At 50.3% G+C, this 7,584-nt stretch overlaps 1 protein-coding gene across 3 annotated transcripts in view; it reads left to right on the top strand.

Moving 5' to 3' along the window:
* Nucleotides 1–7,584, top strand: part of SMOC1 (SPARC related modular calcium binding 1) — a 157,636-nt gene that overhangs the window by 128,891 nt on the left and 21,161 nt on the right. The gene's annotated exons all lie outside the window — the stretch shown is intronic.

The raw sequence follows: 7,584 nt of genomic DNA, 5'->3' as shown, positions 1-7,584 counted from the left end.
CTCGCCTGAAGTTTGATTTGCTAGCTCTTGCCCTTAAAGGACAGAGCTTGTCAGATCAAGGTCAATGAAGTTACTGAGCAAAACTAGAAAGAAGACAGCTTGCCCCTTCTCAGTACATGTCATTGCAAAACCACTGGGAAGCATTTCACATTCTTTTTGGTGGAAGGGTCATATGAGCTCCCAGAATGGCATGAGGCAGTTGAGATGGAGCCTTTTCTAAAATTTGAAGGGATATGAGTCAGTGATGCTTTGGGGGAAAAGTTAAAAAAAAAAAAAAAAGTGCCTATATGCTATATTGGGACAATCCATCCTCGAAGAAATATCTTCCGTAGAATTTATATCTTGTTTTCCTCCACTCCTCAGTTTCTTCTGCGTGGGAAGGCAGAGGTCACTGCTTCCGACAATGGTGAGCCATGCCTGGCCATTTTGGGTTCCACAGAGAGAAATTATTTAGACAGGCTGGCTGGTTTGTAATTTTCCCTTACACGTCCTCACCCACGACATTTCATCCCAGCAACACGCCCTATTTACAGAGCCTACTGCAAACACCCGCGTGAGTAGGTGCTCTCAGCCAGTGTCAGGCATGTGGGATGGACACGGTAACTTTTGTTCTGGAGACGGGGCCTCTGAGCCACAGCAGGTCAAGCCACGCAGCGTGACCCTGAGGGGGCTGAGTGGTGCAAAGGAGAACCTGAAAGCCCCAACAGTGCCCCTCACTTAACCCCTTCCTGGTGCTTGGGTTCACTGGGACATGGGAGACTGAATGTCGATCAGGCAGCTGAGCTGTGGGGACCTGCACCCGATGTTGCCTAATTATAAAATTGTGGGCCAAGAGAGCGTATCTTTTTATTATTACTTTTTAATGTTTATTTATTTTTGAGAGAGAGAGAGACAGAACGTGAATGGGGAAGGGACAGAGAGAGAATCCGAAGCAGGCTCCAGGCTCTGAGCTGTCAGCACAGAGCCCAGTGCGGGGCTCGAACTCATGAACCGTGAGATCATGACCTGAGACAAAGTCAGCCACTTCACTGACTGAGCCACCCAGGTGCCCCGCCCCCCGCTTCATTTTAAATGACAGAAAGGAGCTCAGGCTGGTTGAGGGCCTTGTTCAGGGTCACAGGCCCATCAACAACTGCTGTGTGCCAAGGCCTCTGCCTGGTGCTAAGGGGAAGAAATACAAGGGGTGTCTAAGGAAGGAGCCAACTGTCGAGCAATGGGGTCCCAGAGGGAGGGGGGCAGTGGTGCCCTCCACTCCAGTGGAGGGAAATGTTCCGTCACTGATACTGTTTTGAGTTGCTGGGATGGCGATCATAAAAGGCAGACTGATTCTTAGTTCTATTATTATATTTTTTAGTTTGCCTACAGCCAGCGTGCCCCTTTATTGCCTGCATTGGGGAAGACTGTGCCCACTACCCACCCTTGATCCATCCCTGAAGGCTAACTGCAGAGACTAGTTATTCACGAGGATGGGTCAGGAAGCCCAGGTTCCCTCCACATTGGCTGAGGACACTGCTCCCTTACACCAGCTAGGACCTTAGGCCATTTATCAACTGACTCTGGGACCAGGTGAGATGCTTGACATACACTATTTCATCACAGCCTCACAGTGACCCTGTGAGATCGCTATCGTTACCCTATTTTCCCAGGTAAGGAAGCTGGGACTTAGAGAGCTGAAGGAAACTGCCCAAGGTCACAGAGATAACACGTGGTAGAGGCTGGTCCATCTGACCCCAGAGCCCATGCCCTTGGCCACCATGCTGCACTGCATCTGTTACAGCCGTTGTTGACTCCCATGAAATGGCGACGGAGCCTTCTATGTGCCAGGCCCTGGTGACGTGTGCAGGATGGGAGTTCTAGGCCCTTGCTCTCGCTTTCAGCCTTGCCAAGAAGCCCGGGTGTCCCCACACTGGCTCCTCTGACTGCCCTGTGTTCCCTCTGGCATTTGGGAACGGCTGTCCCGCTGAGGATTAATGCCACCGTCACTTCTAACGGGCCAGAGCTAAAGAGCATCTCTTGGCCAGTGAGTCCCTCAGAAGGGGTGCCCTCCTCCAGAGAAGGGGTCCAAAGTCCCTCTGCAGGTTAAGATTGGGTGGTGATATCATTTTTACTTCCTTTGGCCGCCCACTCCATGGGGAAAATGGCCTTTAGATTACAGAGATGGGGGCACCCATTCCAGTGGAAGAGGTGACTATTTTAAATTTGTGCCTATTTGGTTTCTGTTCTCCCCACTCCCACCTCTACTTGATACACACCTGAACACGGTTTTAGGGGTTTGACTCAATTCTGTTTGTCAGTGAGTCTGCTGCTTCTCGCCTGGGCCTCTCCTCTGGGCTTGTCCTTTTCTAGGCCTCTGGTCTGTCCTCTGTTCTGACGGGAGCCCTGGGCGATAGTTCTGCGCGTCCCCCTCCCCTCCAGAGGGTGCTTAGGTCCCTGGATGACTCAGACTCGGGAACTGGCGATGGCCACATGGCAGGTCAGTGTGGGGTGTGATGCAAGGGTCCACGGTGGAAGGGTGGAGCCAGCCCAGCACACGATGCTTGGAAGAATGGTCCCCCGGGGGGCTGCTTGGCCCTTCCTGTGAAAAAGTGCGAAGTCTACAAGTAAGAAAAATAACTTCTTCACATAGTTGGCTTGAAACCATAGGTGCTAAAATGCTGTGTGGCCGAGTCAACAAAAAAGGGCCTGTTCCATGACGTTCCATAAATCTCTCCTGAAGAGTATGGGCTCCAGCGGCATCTCCTCCCCCGGAGACCACATCTCTGGCCCTTCAACACCAGGAAGGTCAGTGCCTTCGGAGCTGGGCCCACCTGCCCCTCCTCTCGTGTCTGCGGTCCCCTCCTCGGCAGCGCACGCGACTCCCACCCTCACACGCTGACTCAGAGAAGCCCGAGGCAGGAGCCACGCGATTTCTTCCGCCTCTGGAATTTCATGTTGTGATTGAGGAAAGGTTGTTTTTCACAGCACGGTTTGTTATTTTGGGTTATCGTTCAGCATTTCATTCATTTTTGATAAGAGGCTAGGTGGGCGTGCGGTGTTTGAAGGGGTTTCAGGATAATTGCAGGCGACACCACGCTAGTGTTTTCCTTAATGTTCTTGGCCTGGTGGGACGGTTCCTTTCGCAGCGAAGCATAAATAAGTTCCTCTCACTTTCCAGGCGGGTAACCTCTTGCTGATTTGTTCCCCCCCAAGAAAATCCAATGCTTGATAGTCTGAGGGTTGAGTGTAGCATTTTCCAGGATGAGTCAAGGGGACAGGCATTCTCTTCTCAGCCTCTGTGGTCTCATCCCCACCGTTTGGCATTTACTCAACAATGGGTGGCCCCGTCTCTGAAATTTCAGGCTGGAGCAGAATTCCGCGGCTGGAGAGTGCATTGCAGGGATTCCAGCAGTACGGGGGCTCCTGGACGAAATCCTCTTTATGTGTCCTTTAAATGGAGACTCCATGGCTCTGCTACGAAGGAGGAGCTGGGGGCCAGGGGTGGGGATGAGGAAGGGGGGAGAAAGGCTGCCATTAGGCCTCGCTCTCGGGAACGTACAGAGCTGGCAAGTCACAGCCCCAAGGGTAAGGGCTACGGGAGGCATCCTCAGTCCTAGACTCAGCACAGGGAGACTGCGCTCAAGCTTGGGGCCCTCAGGGAAAGTTCCAGGAATGGAGGAATGCCTGGGGTAAGGATAGGTTAAGATCTCAGGACTGGTTCTTCCTTCTTGCTATGTCTTCCAGAACTTTTCTGACCTCTCCATAGCGTGACATGGTGCCAGCACACAGCCAGTACGACGTTGGGAGAAATTGTGTCCACGGGGGCCCCTGACCTCCTCTGCATCCTCTCTGTGTGCCCTCATCTCGTGGGTCTCTCAGGATCCCACGTTAGGTCCGAGACTCCAGGAGCCCCATCCTCTCCCAGGACACTGCCCTCCACTCCATCAGCTTCCCACTTCCTTTTCTCTCAGATCAGCAGCCCTCCGTCAGGACGCCCTGAGCAGCTGCCCTTAATTAGCAACTGCACCTCCCCTGGGAGGAGAGCTTCTGGTTCTTTCTCCATGAATACTGCATTGTTCATCAAGGCACCTTCCCAGTGCACATTTCTATGGCCCATGGCCCTTCTTGGTGTGGTTTTCTGTAAGATTGGGGTTTTTTTCTTACTCTCATTTTTCATATGGACGTCATGATGGTTCATTTTGTAGGTGAACGTGACTAGGCTGCAGTGCCCAGTTTCTACACTAGTAGACTAGTTCCTATACTCGTGTGGATGTTGCTGCAAAGTTATTTTTTAGATGAGATGAACATTTGCAATCAGTTGACTTTAAGTAAAGCAGATGACCCTCCATAACATGGGTGGGCCTCATCCAATCAGTTGAAGGTCTTAAAAGCAAAAACTGAGATTTCTTGAACAAAGGATTTTGCCTCCAGACTGTAGCATAGAAATCCTGCCTGAGTTTCCAGCCTCCTGGCCTGACCTATTGATTTTGGACTCAAGATTGTACCATTACTCCTACTTGAATTTCTAGCCTGCCCTGCGGATTTCACACTTGCCAGGTCCCCATGATCGTGTGAGCCAATGCTTTAAAATAAATATCTCTCTGCCTCTTCCGCTTTCTCTCTCTATATCTACATCTATCTATATCTATATATGGATGAATATACACACATATATAGATAGGTGGCTCTAAATGTAGACAGATCTAGATATCCGGATACAGATATAGATGTAGATGTAGGTCTGTCCTTGGTTCCGTGACTCTGTAGAACCCTGAATGCTACTGACCTGCCCAGATCTCTGCCTTCTTCCTACTGCCTCCGTCACCCCTGCTCTTTCTCCAAAGAGTCCACGATGTGACTGGCTCACGGATCCCTGCTGACTCAGGTTACCCAGTGTCTTAGCTTTGCTGTCTGTCTCTTTCTTTAGCAGCTCCTCTTCTGGAAGGCAGCAACCGGAGAGAAAGCCCAGCCCAAGGACCTGAAACTTGAATCTTCTAATGTTTATGTTTGTTGGCCATTTTTGTTTAAAAAGGAAAAAAGTAAAGAAGAAAAAAAGAAAAAAAAAATGATAAGGGAGAAAAAGTTCCCAGGACAAAAGGATAAACTCTGGGCTAAAATCAGGACTGGGGATTAGCCGAGGATTTAGGTTGTCCGCGCTCTCCTTTGCTCCTCATTACCACGAGTAATTGAGAAGCACAGGGGCAGGGGCCAGCCGAAGCAGACAGAGCGGTTCTCCATGCTTATCCTGTCTTGGCTGGACACAAAGAACCCATGCCCTGGGCCTGCAGACAGAGTTTAGGTTTGTCTGGTTCAGCCTAGTCTTTCCCTCTCCTCTACCCCTCCCTGCCACTCCCTCCCTGCTTCAGGCCTGCTTTGCTGTGGTGCGAGTATACGTGGTGACAGAGAGGGCTGTGTGTTTTGTGGTGACAAGGGCCTGACCGTGTCCTCATTTCTTCCACGGGATACCATTCTGTTGTATTTCTTCTCTCAGGCAGTCAGACGTTTGTGAGACTCAGAGCACCCATTGCCGGGTGGGGAGTGACCTGGCTCTCATCTCTGCTCCGTACCCTCCTGGGGTAGGATTGTAGGGGTGGGGCACATGACTGTGTGACAATGTGTCATGTATCTGCATGTCCCCTGGACAGCCCTGACTGCTCCTCTGTGCTGCTGATTACGCCTTGCAAGTGTTTGCTGATGGACCTGGTCCTTCTCATCACCATCAGGCCAGAACTTGTGATGTTGTCATCCTTCCCTGAACTTCATTAAGCAGAGACGGAATGTTCTAGAGCAGGGGGCGTTTCCTTCTGGGGAGCTCCCTCTCTGAACCGAGGGTCAAGAAGAGATCCTTGAAGTAGACCCTTTGCCTTACATTACTGCAAGGTGACTTCTTGGTACCTGGGAAGACTGAGAGTGGTGAATTTTAAGGTTCATTTGGGAGGTAACCCAAAAGGGCAGAGGGTGCCAGTGGCCCTAAGGATGGGGCTGGTTTCTGGGTCCTCAGACACAGAATGAGTTTATGTCCCTTGGTACCTACTGATTCATATTTTCATGACTTCTGGAAAAGCACTGACTGGAGGAATAATCAATTGATCGATCTAATAGTGATCGATCGGCTGAAGGGTGTGGCGTACTTCTGCACTGGGTGTTCCAGCAATAGATGCTGGAATGTTTCTGTGCATCGGCTGGGTGGTTCCTTGACTGGCTGTGTCTGAACGCACTCCTGGACTCATCCAGCTGGAGGGTCCATGGGGCGGGAGCGGCCTGGATGGTCAAGGTCACACAGCTGGCAGTTGGTGCTGGCTGGGGACTGCGTCAGTCCTGTTTTCTTTCATATGCTTTTCATCCTCCAGTGGGCTGGACTGGCTTCCTTACATGGTAGCCTCAGGGCAGCTTCCAGGAAGGTGAAAGTTGAAACTGCAAGGCCCCTTAAGGCCTAGGCCTGGAAGTCACACACTGTCACCCCTGCCCTTTCCATTCGTCAAAGCGAATCAGAGTCAACGTGAAGGGGTCTGCAAGAGGGCGCAGATACAGAGAGGTGCGATTCACTGGAACCATTTTCTAACCATCTGCCGCACCAAGGAAAATAAAAATATGGGTTAGAATAAAAATTAGATGAGCGTGTGGCAGTGAGAGATGGTATTGAAGAGTGGACAGCATAGCCCGGGGGCAGGCTCCCTGGGCTGGATCCCCAGCTCTGCCATTTTCCGGTTGGATGACCTTGAGGAAACCATGCAGTCCGCCTGTGTTCCTGGGTCCTTTTCTGCTCGGTGAGGGTCATAGTGACCCCTGTCTTCAGGTTTGTGATGAGTTTGAAGTGAGTTAATACAAGTCAAGTGCCCAGTATCAAGCTTGGCACATGCTAAACACTCAGATAGAGTGCGAGCTCTTAGTATTCATTTTGCTGTTCTGTGATGGCAGGCGAGTGGCAAATTTGGCTTTAAGTTTTCAGTTCCAGAGCAAAGTGGGCAAAAATCCTCGGGTGCAAGACGTGCAGTGTATTTAGGCCGAGAACAATCAGAGGTTCAGAAGAGGCTGTGCTGTGTCCATGTGCAAGGATGTGATTTTACACACTTGGTTTTAAATGCAGCAGATTTGGGGTAGTCTGCAAAGTGACTGACCCGGAAGAGGTTCACACTAAAAAGAAATGCATTTTTCTCCCAGGGTAACCGATTAGAGGCAGTAACCTCTGTATAAAATTTCACAAGACACAGGCTTGACTGTCAGAAGCCCTTGACTGGGGTCCCAGCTCTCTTCCCTCTGGCTGAGCGCACTTGGGAAAATTCATGAATCCCTCCAAAGCTCAGCATCTTTGTCTACAAAATGGGCATAAAATAATGGTGCCCACCTCACACAGAAGGAGATTAAGCAGGCTGTCTTGTCACCTGGCACATATACTCAATGAATATTTGCTTTGACTGTTAGTATAAAGATGGTTTTAAGGGAGATTTTCTCTCTGTTGGAAGACAAATTCCCTGGGTACTCTTCACAGAGGGTTAGTGATTTATTATAAACCTCTCCTGTCTTTTTCTTAGAGGAGCATCTGGAATTTTCAGGGCCTGTCATAAAGTAAGAAGCAAACAAGCAATAAACCCTACATTTGGCCTTCTC

This window comes from Puma concolor, chromosome B3, assembly GCF_028749965.1.
Source record: "Puma concolor isolate L17-30 chromosome B3, mPumCon1.1.hap2, whole genome shotgun sequence".
NCBI classification, from domain to species: Eukaryota; Metazoa; Chordata; class Mammalia; order Carnivora; family Felidae; genus Puma; species Puma concolor.
The sequence above is the reverse complement of the archived record's forward strand: the minus strand, read 5'-3'. Positions and strand labels throughout refer to the sequence as shown.